Source organism: Notamacropus eugenii, chromosome 1 (assembly GCF_028372415.1).
Source record: "Notamacropus eugenii isolate mMacEug1 chromosome 1, mMacEug1.pri_v2, whole genome shotgun sequence".
Taxonomy (NCBI): Eukaryota; Metazoa; Chordata; class Mammalia; order Diprotodontia; family Macropodidae; genus Notamacropus; species Notamacropus eugenii.
In genome coordinates this window covers 270655309-270670589 of record NC_092872.1, presented here as the reverse complement: position 1 = coordinate 270670589, position 15281 = coordinate 270655309, and the positions used below count along the sequence as shown (strand labels likewise).

The following is a 15281-nucleotide window of genomic DNA, read 5'->3' as shown; positions in this document are numbered from 1 at the left end:
GTAAGAAATCAAATATATTAATTTTTTTAAAATGTCAGTCAGGAGATGACTTCAATGGTCCAAGTTAGAAGGAGACAAGAATGTGCGATGACAGAAGAGATGTCATAGAAGTAGGATGAACAATTAGGAAATATTTGTTAATTCTCTTAGCAACTGATCAGATATAAGGAGGGATGAGGGATGTTGTGAAGTTTATGTGGAATGATGAAAGTGCTTTGGAAGCTACAGGGAAATTTAAGTGTATCATGTGTTACTGTTGTCCAGTTCTAACCCTTGACAAAAAGCAGCATGGAGTCCTTGCTTCCCACGGACAAGATCTGTGTCCAGCTTTGCTGTGAGTTAGCCCTGGTATATAAAAAGAGAATGTTCATTTGCTGGTCCGTTTCATGCTCACTTGGGGTTTTCTCACTTTAATCAGTAGCAGAATCTACTCGTGGGCTCTTCAGCAGGTGGGGAATTGATGTATTTGCTTCATTCCAGTGGCCTTCTTGTAGTCCCCAAATACAAAGGAGTGCCACGTTCTCCACTATCTTCTGTGTCAAACTACTCATGACTAGGGCCTTGAATAGAGTTAGCCTGTAGTGATATTTCTAAGATTCCTAGAAGCAATTTGATTACACCAACCAGGTAACTAGCCCAATCCATTGTGATGCCAGAGCCCAATTGGCCAGTGGTGAAACAAACCTTCATAACTACTGCGGGGGTCTCAGGGCACACACAGAGTACCCTCTGTACATCTTGGATAGTATCCCCTCACTTTGTCATTGGACACTCCATTCTCTCTTCCCTCCACCCCTCCTGACATACATACTATGGCATGGATGATGGATGATGGGTTGAGTTCTGAGGGGATTATCATTGTTGCTGAGTTGTTATTACTGGTGAAGAAATTGAAGTCCAGAAGGTTTAGGAGCCTGATATGTGCAAAGTCTCTCAAAATGGAACTGGGCAGTGCGAAGAAGCAGCTCAGATGGTCTGATGCCATTTTTGACAGCCATGAAGAATGTGGTTGGTGAGCTGGTGGCTGGTTGTTCAGTCTTTGGAAATATTTAAGGTTTATCATGTGTGAATATTTACAATTACTTGGGTCTCTCTTTTTTGTATCCTCTGACTCTCCATTCATCTTTACTTTTGTCCTTCTTTGTATCTTTAGCTGTATCTGTCTCTTTCCATCTCTTTTTTTCTGTCCCTTGTGCTCTCTCTGTCTCTCCCGCCTTCTCTCTCTCTTTGTCTGTCTCTTTCTGTCTCTCTGTTTCTCTTTGTCCTTGTATCTCTTCCTTTCTCCATCCCACTCCCTCCCCTTTCTATCCTTGTATGTTTGTTTCTTTCTGTCTTTCTCTGTCTCTCCTTTCTCTTTTTCTGCAGTTCTGTCTCTGGGTTACTGTCTTTGTATTTGTCTCTGTGTCTCTTTGTGTGTTCCTATCTCTTTATTCAAGTCTCTGTCTCTGTGTATTTGTGTGTGTGTCTCTCTGTCTCAGAGTCACTTCTTCTGTATCTTCTTTCTATATCTTTGTTTTCCTGTCTGTCCCTCTCTCTTTGTCCCTATCTCTCTCTGCCCCTTTCTCTCTCTCTCTCTCTCTCTCTCTCTCTCTCTCTCTCTCTCTCTCTCTCTCTCTCTCTCTCTCTCTCTGTCTTTGTCCCTGTGTCTCTCTTATCTCTCCTCTCTGTCCATCTCTGACTCTGTCTCTGTCTTTGTCTCTGTTTCTCTCTGTCCATCTCTGTCTGTGTCTGTTTTTGTCTATATGTCTTTGTTTCTGTGTCTATCTCTCTTTCTCTGAATTTCTGTCTCTATGTCTTTCTACTAACTTGTAACTTTTTCTGAAGTACCCATTTCCTGTAAGAAACTAGGCTTGATCATGAAGTGCTGATGGCAGGAAGCCTTCCTGTTTGCAGAACTCTGCTTGTTTTTAAGAGACATTCAATATAAGAAAGCATTAGCTCCATACTATGTTATGATGAACCCTGGATGTTAGCTAGCATGAGAGCTGAACATCTGGAAGCTGCAATGAGGAAGATGACAATTGGCCCCTTTCTGGCATGTGACCTTGGAGGTCCTTGGGTTAGATCAGACTTTGCCTAGGTGGCTATGCAGGCCTGGGAGGTGGGAGCAGGGTGGAGGATGGGGAAACAGGGAGATGGGAAGGTGAGCCACATCCATTTGTAGCAGGTCATACAGACTCGGCAAGTTCTCAGGCCCCAGAGCTCACCTCCCATCCAACTGGTGCTGGGTCTTAGTGTTGGCTTGTGGCTGGGGCAGAATTCTTCCGTGTTAGCTCTTTATTTTTTTTAAATCATTACCACTTGTGGAGTTGGAGACATCTTGAAACTTGGCCATGTTGGCTCACCATTCTCCTCAAGACGCAGAAGGGGAAAATTTTGCTTTTGTCAAATGGAAAAGTCCAAAATCCAGAAAATTCTATGTTGCAGTGGGCTGCAGATTGTCATCTCATCTCGTTCATGTTCAAGATGGGTCGAACAAAGATTCCATTTGGATTCACCTCCATTCAAAAATTCCATTCAACTAGTGTTGATCAAATGCCTTCTCTATGCCCATGATAAATGCTTATTTGCAAGACCCTCACTTTAACAGGGTGCAGGGGAAAGAGTGTGTGTCTTAGAGACAGAAGAACTGGCTGAATCAAGGCCGAACTCTGATACTTAACCAGCTGTGGGATCCTGGGCAAGTCCACTTAACTTCTCTGGGCCTCTGTTTCCTTATCTGTAAAACGGAGATAATACTTGTATTATTTCCCCTAGCTGGGTTATGGTAAGTGAAATAACCTGAGAAAAGCACTTAGGATCATAAGATTATAGATTTAAAGCTGAAAGGGACCTTAGAAGTCATTGAGCCCATACCCCCTGTTTTACACATGAGAAAACTGAGGCCTAGAGAGGGGAAAGGATTTGTCCAATGTGCCAGGATTTGCACACAGGGCCTCTGACTCTAAACCCATCACTTTTTTCATTGCACAATACCAAATCTTAAGGTTGTCACAAATGAAACTGATTAGTACTAAGCCACTAATATCTGAGCATATTGATTTATTAGCAAGGCTAGCAGTTGCATAACACAGTTGCATAACAAATCAGGTCCAAGACCTCCTCAGTATTCAAGGGCTAACAGAGGTTACTTATTACAGTCAAAGATGAGGAACCAATCAATTTACACAATCTTGAGTAACATGGGCATTCTCTTTTCTGAACTGGCTAGAGTTTTGCAAAGCTTGTGGTTATTTCCAAAACATCATGAAACATTTTATGGTTATTGTAGAAACTTTTCACAAGATGTATAGAACATTTTATGGTCATTCCCCCCCCCTTACCTCAGTTTCTCAGAGTTGTCTCAATATCTTAATTTCTTTCCTCATAATCATATAATTTTATATTAAAGCAAGGCTGAGTTCATAAAATGGAAAAAAAGGCACAAAATGGGACTTTGAATTTCATAAGTTTCCACGAAAATGTAGGCTACTATGAGGAACAGATGTTTTTTAAAGTTTTAAAGTTACTAAGGATTGAGGGACCTTAGAAACCTGGTGTAACTCCTTCATTTGGTATATGAAGACATAGTGACCTAGGTTAGTAAAGTATCTTGACCAAGGTCCTATAGGTGTTAGCAAACAAAGTCATAGTTCAATCCCAGGTATTCTGATATAAAATCTTGCATGTTCTCTATGGCACTGCCCTACCTTTTGACTGAGGGCAAAGAATTAAGAATGGCATGGTAATTAGAGCTTTGGCTTTCAAGTCAGAGGCTTTGGGGCCAAATCCTGGCTCTCCCATGGAGATAACCTGAAGCAAATCCCTTCATCCCCTCGGGCTGTAGTTCCTTCATTTGTAAAATGAAAAGGCTGAGCTAGAAGACTTTGATGTCCATCCCTTCTAAGCCTACACTCCCATGATAGAAATGGTCAATGCTGGAGGTGCTGTGAGAAGACAGGTACACTAATACTCTGTTAGGTAAGCTCTGAATTGGTCCAACCAATTTACAAAACCATCAGGAGAAAAGTCACTAATGTGTTCATAAACTCTGAGTCACCAATATCACAACTAAATATATACCTAAAGAAGGACAAAAATAGAAGGAAAGGTCTAATGTGTTTCAAAATACTCATTAATAACCCTTATCATGGTAGCAAAAAACTGGAAACAAAGTGAATGTTCATCAGCTGGGGAAATGACTAAATAGACTGTGGCAGATGCAATAGGATGTTAACATAAGGAGAAATAAAGGAGAAATTCAGAGAAGCATGGGAAGACTCACAAATATGGTGGCCAAATGGAGGAAGTGGAATCAGGAGGAACAATATACAGAAAGACTAAAAAATATCACAAATAGAAACCACACTGAAAGACAGTGGTTCTCTGAACAATCATGATGGGCAGCCTGGTCCAGGGGAACAGATAATGATGAGACAAAGTTTCCTCCTTTCAACGTAGACAGGCAGGGGACTCTGTGTGGGAATGAGACACCAGCCATCAGCCATGGCTGCTCAGTCAGATGGTTTTCCGGAATTATTTTTCTTTGTTACAAAGGAAGATGCATGAAATTGATAGATTGAGGGCTACAAGGGATCACAGAGACTGTCCAGTTCAACCCAGACCTTTTGATTTTAAATCAGTTCTTTCCTCTGCACTGTTCTGCTTTCTAACTCAATGACAAGTTGGTATGTGCGTGTGTGGAGGAGGTGGGGACATTATATCAGGAAATGATTGTGGTGTAGAAATGAAACACATCAATGTACTTAAAAAAAGTATTTTGAGAGTCTGTGACACCAAATGGCTGGGTTAGATCCTTTACTCCAGGACAGGGAGGAGGGGGACACATATAGACAGACATGCAAATGGGCTCATGTGTGTGGCATCTGACCCCTGAGGCATTCTGGATTCCTATTTGCCTTCTGACTCTCAGGTCCCATGGTTCTGATGGCAGATCTTCCATGATTTTGTCCTGCCCTCTCATGATACACTCTAAATGAGAAGAGAGCCAGCAGATTTCAAGCATTTGTTATTGATCCCTCTGGTATAGGGAATCCTTCCACCAAGTGGGTGCTGGCAAATGTTTAAGGACTGTCTCTCCTAAAAAAAAGTATAAAAACACACTTTCAGTTTAATTTTCATTGCTAACATGTTCTCCATCCCTTTCTTAGGCCTAGACAATCAGCAAAACAATAAGGAAATAGCCAGCATTGGATGATTTCCTGAGGGGTAAATGCTCCCCGAAAATTGAACAATCCATTCTAAAGAGCCTATTCAGTTGGCTCTAGAAACCTACAGCCCTTCATTCACACAGATTTCCATCCCCTCAAAAATGGTTTTAGAAGGTGACCAGGTCAGAGAGGATAATTCCTTGTCTCTAGGGACACAGCTAGTTAGTATCAGAGGCAGAATTTAAATCTAGATTTTTCTCACTATAATAAATCTATCCCTCTGTTCTCTAGGCCAGGCTTTCTCTCTACATAGATTAATTCAAGACAGTTTATGATGAAGGGCTACAGTGAGGACTATATGTTAGCAAAGTCTAGAAAAGCTAAGTAAGGTTTCTTGGCAGGGGTGGACCTGAGTGAGCATTGAAGGATGGGTGGAAGTTGGAATGTGAAGTCACTTGGTCTACATTGAGGGAATGACCCATTCAAACTGGAGAGATTCAGAGACATAGAGAAAGAGAAAAAGAGACAGAGAAATGGGAGAGAGAGAGAGAGACAGACAGACAGACAGACAAAGACAGAGAGAGACAGAGAGAGACAGACAGAGGAGAGAGACACACAGAGAGAAAGACATAGAGAGATATAGAGAAGCACACACAGATAGAAGAAAGGAAAACCTGAAAGAGAAAACAATGGGGAAAAAAAATCTCAGATATTCAGAATCAGTTTGTATCAATCTAAAACCCAAGCAACCAACGGGTTGAGCCAGACAAGGAATCAATTCAGTGAGTGGAGAAAATTCAGGCTGGTTGGCTGTTCTATGGAATTGATTCAGTTGTTTGCTTGGTTTGATTCAAAGCTATAGGACTTTAGGCTTTAGAGGGCTGGATTAAGTTCACTAATCACCCAAAGCAATCAGTCCAGATGGGCTGGAAGCACCAGGAATTGGGCCAAATGACTATGATGGCCCTCTGGAGTGACTTCTGCCTGACTTAATTAATCAGCAAAATCAAGGATTGAAGTATGTGTGTGTGTGTGTGTGTGTGTGTGTGTGTGTGTGTGTGTGTGTGTGTGTGTGCCCTTATACAAGGTGCAAGAATCTTATAGCAGGGATCTATGTTGTCAGCACTCTCCAGTTTTCTTTGTCCTGAGGCAGAAGCCCAGTCTCCCCTCCATCGTTATTTTGCTGTCTTGTCCACTTTGAGATGAGCCTAAGAAAATGGTATACTTTGGGTCTGTAGTGAATTTGGACCCCTAGCACCTGTGGGACAGGGAATGCTTATGGCAAGCTGTGCTCCTTCCTTGTTTTGGCATTCAAGGTCTTTCACATGCTGCCTTGGGCTTAGCTACACATCATGCTCATTTGTGTGCTCTGGGTTCTAATCAAATCATCTTTTGTCCTTTTCTCTAGAGCGTATATCCTGGGCTTCTGCATGGACTATAGTCTTTATCCCTGGAATGTTCTCCTTTGCCTCAACAAACCTTCAACATGAAGTCTTTTCTGATCCATCCAAGTTGCTGTGGGCATATCTTCTCCCCCCACTGGAATGTAAGTTCCTTGAGGATGGGGTTATTTTGTATCTATATCTAGCAGAATGCCCAGCAGATAGAGTTTAATAAGGACTTATTGTCAGCTAGGTGCCAGGCTCTGTTGTTTCTGTGCTACTGAAGAAATAGGTGTTCTCAAAATCCTCTGAATTTCTGTGCCCTGGGACAATGCTCCAACCCCCCACCCTAGTTATGTTTCTCAGACACTTAACACAATGTCTGGCAAATAGTAGATATGTTAATTGACCGACTAAATGAGTGGGAGAGAGGGCCCCAGTCAAAGAGAACTCTTAAGAATATCAGAAACTGAAAGAATCAATCTGGGGCCAAATGCAGTTTTCAAATTGCGTTCTGTCCAACCTCCTGATTCCACAAAGATACCTTGAAAAATCAGTGCTTGTGGGAACTCTGTGTCTCCTCTGCTATGTCCAAGCTTGCGGGGCAGTTCAGCAGGTCTTCAATGATGTCCTAAAGCCAAAGGAGCAAAGGAAAAGGTCTCAACAAAGTTAACACTGCTATCCTGATAGAAGGTGCCATGCTCATGGTTGTTTTTGGTGACTTCAGACAATAAATATTAAATACCTGCTATGTTCCAGGCATGTGCTGAGGTGCCAGCAACGGAGGCAGTAAGTGAAACCATCGTCCTGATACCATTACCTCCTTTGAAATAGAGCTGCGGATGGCAGCTCAGCATTCTCCCTGCTAGAGCTTGTTTGGGCTTCTTCTGGGTCCCTCTCACCCTGTGGCCTTGTTTGGGGTGGCCCGAGGTCATCCTCAGGGCTTCCGACCTGGTCCTCCTACTGCAGATCAAGCCCTGATGCCTCCCTGGAGCTTACACACAAAGTAGGTAATTGAAAGCTGACTTATTTTATTCTCCTTAGTGATACCCCAATCAATGTTAATGCCATCTACAGAGATAATTAGCAAGCTGTTTATTTCCTCTCCTGTGCCTATTACGGGAGATGTTGCCTGAGATGACAGAATATTGCTTCCAAGCTTCCACTTTCCAGGCCCCATGGGTGACATTCACTCATTTGACTCAGTCATCTGGAATGGGCATCTAGAAAGGAAAAGCCCAGCATCTGAAATCCTAGGTACCTCTGGGTTCCAAATGCGAGAGGCAGGGTGGCAGAGTGTACTGAGGTCTTGAGAACTCCCAGTCGCAATCATGCCTCAGACTCTGGCCGGCAGTGTGCCCTTGGGTAAGTTACGGACCCTCAGGGCAGCTCTGTCAGATTGTCTTGGAGACAGTGCCAAGCTGCTTTGGGAGACCCCCTTCCAGAGAGGTCCCAGGTGCTGTCCCTGTCCCATACCTGGAGTCCCACACCTGCCTCTTTAGAATCTTGGACTTCCTTTCTCCCTCTGTTGGAGCTCTTCTCTGGTCCTCCCATGCTGTCCTGTCAATTTATCTTCTATCTAGACTCCTTATATCTTGCATATACTTATAAAAGCCCACATTGTCTCTGTCCATTAGAATATAAGCTTCTAGAAGGCAGGGACTATTTTTGTTTTTTGTTGTGTCCCCAACGCTTACTGAAGGGCTTAATAAATATCAATTGATTGATTGATTTCACATCAAAGAAATTGATTTTCATATTTAGCAAGAAAGAGATTTCCTCCTAATTCTTGTATCTGACAATGTCACGATGTAACTCAAAAACCTTCCATGGCTCCCTCTTGACGCTCGAATAAAATGCCTGACATTTGGTTCTCTGCAATCAGGCTTCAGTCTATATATCCAGGACTGCTTGCATCGCTGTGCTTTATGCATTCTCTGGTCCAGCGAAACTGAACTACCCAATATCATCCTGCCCACGAATTCTCCCAAATGCCAGGAATGAACTCCTTCCTCATCTCTGCCCATGGGAAACCTCTGCCTTCAAGGGCCAGCTCATATTCAGCCTCCTCCGTGAAGTCCTCCCTGATTCCTCCAGAAGAGTGCTGTTTCTCCCACTTTAATTTTTGCTACCACACTTTGCCTTACTCTCTTCTTCGGCCCTGTTGCTCTCTCACTTAGAGGTAACTAAATCCCTGTCCATGGGAGAAGGCCTTTCTCTCATTGGAAACTCTCAAGGGCAGGGACTATTATTTTTCTATCTTTGCTGCCAGGTCCTAATACAGTGCCTTCCACATCATGGATACTTAATAGGCATTTAGTGAATTGAATTTTAATCTTTTATTATAAATGGAAAGATTTTTCACTATGGGAAGGACCTTGATGATCATCTGACATGGCAGTGGTGTTGCTGGTGTGGGTGCTGGTGGCAAATCAGGATTATAGAACACCTAAGATTCCAAAAGGCTTCTCTCACAAATAGCTTGAGGCATCATAGGATCCTAGACTGAGAGCTGGGAGGGACCCTAGATGCCACTGAATCCAGTGAAACTGAGGCCCAGAGAATGTAAGTGATCTGCTCAGGCTCACGTGGCACAGAGTCATACAGTGCAGAGCACTGGTTTTGGAATGAGAAGACTTGGGCTTGAACCCCCATTTTGCTGCTTACTAAGCCCATGAACATGGGGAACTGACTTCACCTCCTGAGCCCCAGGATCCTTCTCCTGACTCCAGGGCTCTTTCCAATAGACAGTGGATTAGCTCTTTATTATGACTCCTCCTTACCTCATCACTTCTTTCAGAATGTGACTCTCAGTCACCTTCCGTCATAGTGGATAGAGATGTCTGTGGCCACACCTTTTTTCTTTGCTGAAAACTAACAGTTTTTTGTTTTCTTATTTCTTGATGCCTCTCATTCCCCATGATGTTGTGACAGAAACCAAGAGTGTGAAATGAAGCAGGTACCTTTGTTTCCTTTGGCTCCATTAATCTCCTTGGGTCAAAAGGATGAGGACAAGGCGTTGACATCCAATGTCTTTCTTTGTATAAATCTCTCTCTTTGTTTCTGTCTTTCCTCTCCATGTCTCTCTTTGTTTCTGTCTCTCTGTCTTCTCTCTCTGCCTCCATCTCTCCCCTTCTCTGTCTCTGTTTCCTCTATCTGTCTCTCTTTGAAATGGGAGTTTTGTTTTGGTGTCACATGCTCCTCATTTCATCTTATTCTTTCCATCCTCCTTGGAAGACTTTCCCTCCCCCTCCCCTCCCCTCCCTTCCCCTCTCCTCCCCTGCCCTCCCCTCTCCTCTCCTCTCCTTTCCTCTTCTCTTCTCTCCTCTCCTCCCCTCTCTTCCCCTGCCCTTCCCTCCCCTCCCCTCCCCTCCCCACCACTCCTCTCCTCTCTCCTCTCCTCTCCTTTCCTCTCCTCTTCTCTCCTCCCCTCTCTTCCCCTGCCCTTCCCTCCCCTCCCCTCCCCACCACTCCCCTCCCCTCTCCTCTCCTCCCCACCACTCCCCTCCCCTCTCCTCTCCTCTAGCAGTACTATCTGAGCTCCACATACCTCTTCATTTCCTCTTAGGGCTAATAATAACAGAAGACACAAATAGCACCAGTGCTGGATGTCAACAAAGTTGGCCACAGTTTGCAAAGTCCTTCTTCAAGCCTCTCCCTCAGATGTTTGGCATCTTTCCTTCTTTTCTTTCAAGAGATATTTAATTTTTCTTCTTCTTAAGGAAATGAAGCCTTCATGTTCAAAACATTCATGCTTTGCCAAGTATAAACCAATTTATAAATTCATTAGAATTATAGGATTTAGAAATAGAGGGACCTTAGAGACCATTTAGTTCAATCAGGGGCAGAACTAGGGAAGAGCAACTGGCACATAATCCCAAGATGCTCCAGAGAGGGGGCATACTTCCTCCATGCCAGAGTACTCCTGTAAGGGAGAGGAAGAAAGGAGACAAGGTTCTTGGAGGGTCAGTTCGGGGAAGAATGACAGGCAGGAACAGAATCCTCTAGAGAGACTGTATCCTGCTTCTGCAGGGCAGATGCAGTCCTAAGCAAAGGGCCAGCATAGCTTTCAGGTGGGGGTGTTGTTCCTAGGACCATTTTCCAGTCTTGGAGAGGAGGTGCTTCAGGGTCCAGGTTAGGGAATGTGCTTCTCCACACCCCACACAGACTGATGAGAGGGTTAGCACAGTTCCAAGGAAGTCCTGGGATGAATTGGGAACCAAGACCATGACTTGCAGCTCCCTGAGTAAACTTGCTCCCTGGGTAACAGAATTCCTAGTTGACTTCTCTCATTTTGTAGTGGATAAGGAAATGGAGGATGTAAAATCCAAATCACAGGTAAAGTTCACAGCATAGGCAGCTTATGACCCCAAATCCACTGACCTTTAAAAATAAAACAAGGCTACAATGAAGATTGACTTGGCAGGGAGACAATAGAGAGGCTTTTTACTCAGTTATTGGCTGCATTTGATGGTGTCCAAGATGATCTTCCTACTCAGAGATTTGGTGATTCTGTAATTCTGCATTTTGACCCCAAGTCCAGTGCTCTGTGGACAATAATATTTATTAAGAACCCGCTAAGTGCCAGGCATTGTACTAAGCTCTTCTCAGTATACCTACCCACCTCCTTTCCTACTGCCCAGCTCTTCTGGTTGTTTGGATATCTATGTCAACTCAGAAATGAATACTCACTAGCATGAGACTGAACCATAATTAATATGTGGCGAATAAAGTTTTAGCCCAGGATATTGACATTCAGGGGTGAAGCACCTTCCTTCACCTAGTGACAAGCATCCACAAACCTCACCTTATGGACCCCCATCAAGAACTCTCTGGGGGGATGGGTTTCCCTTTCCTCTGGCAATACTACACTCATGGACACACTGCCCTCCCCAGGGCTTCTTAAATTTTTTCCACTTGAGGACCCCTTCAGCTCTTCTTAAACTGTGACCCACACTTTAAGAAGTGCTGTGTATGCCACCATTGCCATATACTCCCTCAATGGTTTTACTCCTATATTTAAAAAAATCCCTTTCACTCTGTTACTAGTTGTTCAGTTAGAAAGTGGCAGAGTTGGGATTCTTCTTTAGTTGGACTTCGAATCCAGGGATTGTGCTTCGGCATACTCCTGTATCCCACAATGGTCTTATTTGACAGCAAAGGGTCCTGAAGCACAATGACTTGCCTAAAGTTTGAAGGTAGTGGTAGTAGATTCAGCATTTGAACCTAAGACTCCCAACTTCAAAATCTATTGTTCTTTCTATTACATTATGATGAGAAAAACTCTGAGAAAATCAAACCCCAAACTGAAACTTTTTGATCAAAATCTTTGAGAAGTTTCTTGTTTGATCCTATATGCATTCAAGTTGATGATGTCACAACCATCACTGATGCTTGTAGGACCAAGAACCAGGGCAAGACTTGAGCACTGCCCACCAAGGCGGTAGCCATGACTTTCCTAGCCAGTCTGCAAGACTGCTCTCAATTCTTTGTCCTTGTTTTGGTATTGAGAAAGAGGAAGAAATCAGGGGAAGAAATGATGATGTGTTCAGAGGGAAAGGAGCTGATGACCTGAGTGGGAGGAGATGAAAGGCGTAGTTTGAGGAGGTAGAGTGATGGATGGTCTAGGAAGTGAGAACCAGAGTTTACATCTGCTTCTCCTTGGATGTGGGTTTGGATAGCAATGATGAAATGGGGCTGAACTCAGTACTGTCCCACTATCAGCTTCTGCCAGCAGGATATTAGGGCTGCCTGGGAGCAGCCAGGGCATTACCAAGACCCCATTGAGCATGCCCAGCTTATGTCTGACAGGAAAGTATGGGTAAGGGCAACTGGCCAAAGCTAATGAATGTCAAAGAGAACTGGGCTTGGTTGTCTAGGCTGGCCAGTCATTACTCGTCATCACCCTCCCACTCCTAATTCAGGGGAGTTTTCTCACTTTGGGTCTTTGAAAGGCAGTAGAGGTCAGCATGAGCTACTGCCCCATCATTCTTCCTGCAGAGTGGTGCGTGCAGCATTAGCCAAGGGCAATAGGTCACGTGGCACGAAAGGTTAGGAGTCTGTGTCCTTCTTTGTGTCAGTGTGGTCCTGAGGCACATCAGCTCACATTCCTGCAGTAAATGAATGTGGTAGCTCCAAGGGCCAGAACTAGAGGACAAAGAGACTGCTACCCCAGGGGCTGGGTCAAAAGGGCTGCTTTCTATTGAGGATAAGGTAGGATCCTTTTGATTCCAAGTTTTTCTGTCTCAATGACGGTTTATCTGGTGGCATCTGGAAGGCAGAAAGTATATACGTATGTATATATGTATACATACATACATATATACACATATATACATACATCATGCATGCATAGATACACACACACATACACACACCCACTCATATTGGGTCTCAATCCCTCAAGGGGAACTTATGAATATCCATTAGCTATTGTGTTCAGGAGCATAGTACAGACAGCACAATTGGAGGTTCCTCTTTTTAATACCACTATTACATGGTTGTAAGTCATGGACAAGATGTAGACAATAGTTTTGATTCCAAGAAAAAAAGAAGTCATTCTGAAACAGTCCTCACATTGACTGTTGTTGAAGGTGGTGGTGGAGATGACAATGAGTTCCTGATGCTGACCTGTGGAACAGTGTAGTCAATCAAAGGAACGAATCATTGATCTCTCTTTTGGCTTTATCTATCTTTCTGAGAGAATAAGGGTGAGAAGTCATGAAAGCAGAGGAGAGAGACTGGGCCTGTGATCTCAGTATGGGGAATGCTCCCCATTACTATGGAAAAACTTCCTCTATAACTTAGAATCTTAGAGAGATGCCTAGAAAACTGACAGGAAGGATAGAAAGAGGTAAGGAAATATAGAAGTAAGGAGGGAAGGAAGGAAGGAAGGAAAGAAAGAAGGAGATGGTCCTTGATGGAACATTCATGAAGGAGATGGTGCTTGAGCTAAGATTTGAAAAGAACTAGGGATTACAAAAGGTGGCAGTGAACAGAAGTTTCGTTCCAGGTATGGGAGACAACCTGTTCAGATATGTGCAGATGAGAGATGAAATTTCATGTACAAACAACAGCAAGTCTGACCATTTTGCTGGAATGTGACTGAATGAAGAGGGGTGAAGTGTAGTAATCCTGGCAAGGTAGGCTGTGGCCAGGCTGTCAAGGGCCGAACTGAGGACCTTGTATTTTATTTCAGAGGCATGGGTCCCATGGCATTTCATGGGTCCCATGGCGTCTGTGTGGAGGATGAATTCAAGTGGAAAGAGACATGAAGCAAAGCAAACATTTAGGAGGCCATTGTAATAGTGTAGCTAAGAGTTGATGAAGGCCTACAGTAGGCTTATGGCAGTGTGAGTGGAAAAGATCCAAGAATGCTATGGGGTAGATTTGACAAGATTTGGTCACTGATGGGATAAGGGTGGGGGAGGAGAGATGAATTGTTAGGTTACCTGGATAGGGAGAAGAGTTGGCCCTGGAATTCAGGCCTCCCTCCTGACTCCAAATCCCTGGCTCTTCAGCATGTGTTCAAATGGAAAACTTGATTTTTTCCAATGAAAGAGCAGAATGACCTGTTCCAAATATGTAGCAAATTAAGTGGCCTGACCTTGGTCCAGAAGGCCTTCCCAGTCCCTGGGAACATCTTGCTAAGGGTCCACTGAACCCTTCCAAGCAGCCACATCTTTCTTCTGTTCCAGGAAGTCCATTCCCAGAAGTCTCAGGATCTGAAGATCAGCACAGAGGCCTGGATATTCTCTTCAGCAGGTGCCAGGCTGGGATTTGGTTTAGGAGCCAAGGAATATTAAATAGGAGTGTTTCCATGTAAACCACATTTTCAAAAACAAAACAAAAAAGTCAGTATGGTGAGACCAAACACGGTGGGTTTAAAACAACTATATTTACAACTATATGTGAGAAATGTTAATGTATTTGAGAAATCATCCTGCTTTGGCAGCTGGTTCTGTTTGATTTGCAGAAGGCAAGGCATGGGAGGGGGGTGAGTAAAGTCTTTCTGGAAGCTGTTCCCCTGAAACCTCTGCTTTTGTTGATCAGTGAGGCAGCTCTCATTCATCCAATTCAGTCACGCTCCCTCAATTTTTCCCATTAAAGATAATGGCTTCCCAGAACGCAAATATCTGGTGTGTTTCTAATCACAAGAGTTTCCTTGAAGGCATGACATTCCGAGGCAGGCATTATACATGCACGCACACATACACACTCATGAATCCATTCTATGAACACCCTGTTTTAGCTTAACTTTTGGAAGAAGATCTCTGGGGATACCTAGTCCTTCCCACACCATTCTCAGGAACATTTTCTAGGACCTGAAAGTCCGGACCCAGAGAGAAAGATTCTAACTGCCTTGATTAGAAGGGCACTGTCCAAGGGCCAGTAAAAATCTGGCATATTACTAGTGCCATTTCCTTTAGGAGCAAGCTGAAGTCAGTTCAGTTGGTCAAATGTATTTGTTTTCAAATCTGGGGACACTTGTATTCATAATTTAAGAAAGGAACTAATATTAAAAAGTTATGTGGTGAATTCAGAGCTGGTCAGACTCAGAGCTTTGAAGGGATTGTCGATGACATCTATCATGGTTTCATTTTATAGATGAGGAAATTGATGTCTAGACAGGTGAAGAGACTTACCCAAGGCTATACCAGTGGTAAGGAGCAGAGCAACCCAGCTCCTCACTGCTAAATTCAAGGACATTCTTTCCACCACACCACAGAAACCTCTACTGGAACTCAAA

At 43.7% G+C, this 15281-nt stretch overlaps 1 long non-coding RNA gene across 2 annotated transcripts; it reads left to right on the top strand.

The window, feature by feature from the left end:
- Nucleotides 1–716: 716 nt before the first annotated feature.
- Nucleotides 717–14643, top strand: LOC140525121 (uncharacterized). 2 transcript variants are annotated; one of them, XR_011973938.1, is made up of 3 exons: nucleotides 717–1012; nucleotides 6559–6696; nucleotides 14230–14643. It is a non-coding gene; the product is annotated as an uncharacterized lncRNA (long non-coding RNA). The 2 variants fall into 2 exon arrangements; XR_011973937.1 differs by lacking the exon at nucleotides 14230–14643 and adding an exon at nucleotides 7292–7537.
- Nucleotides 14644–15281: the final 638 nt, after the last annotated feature.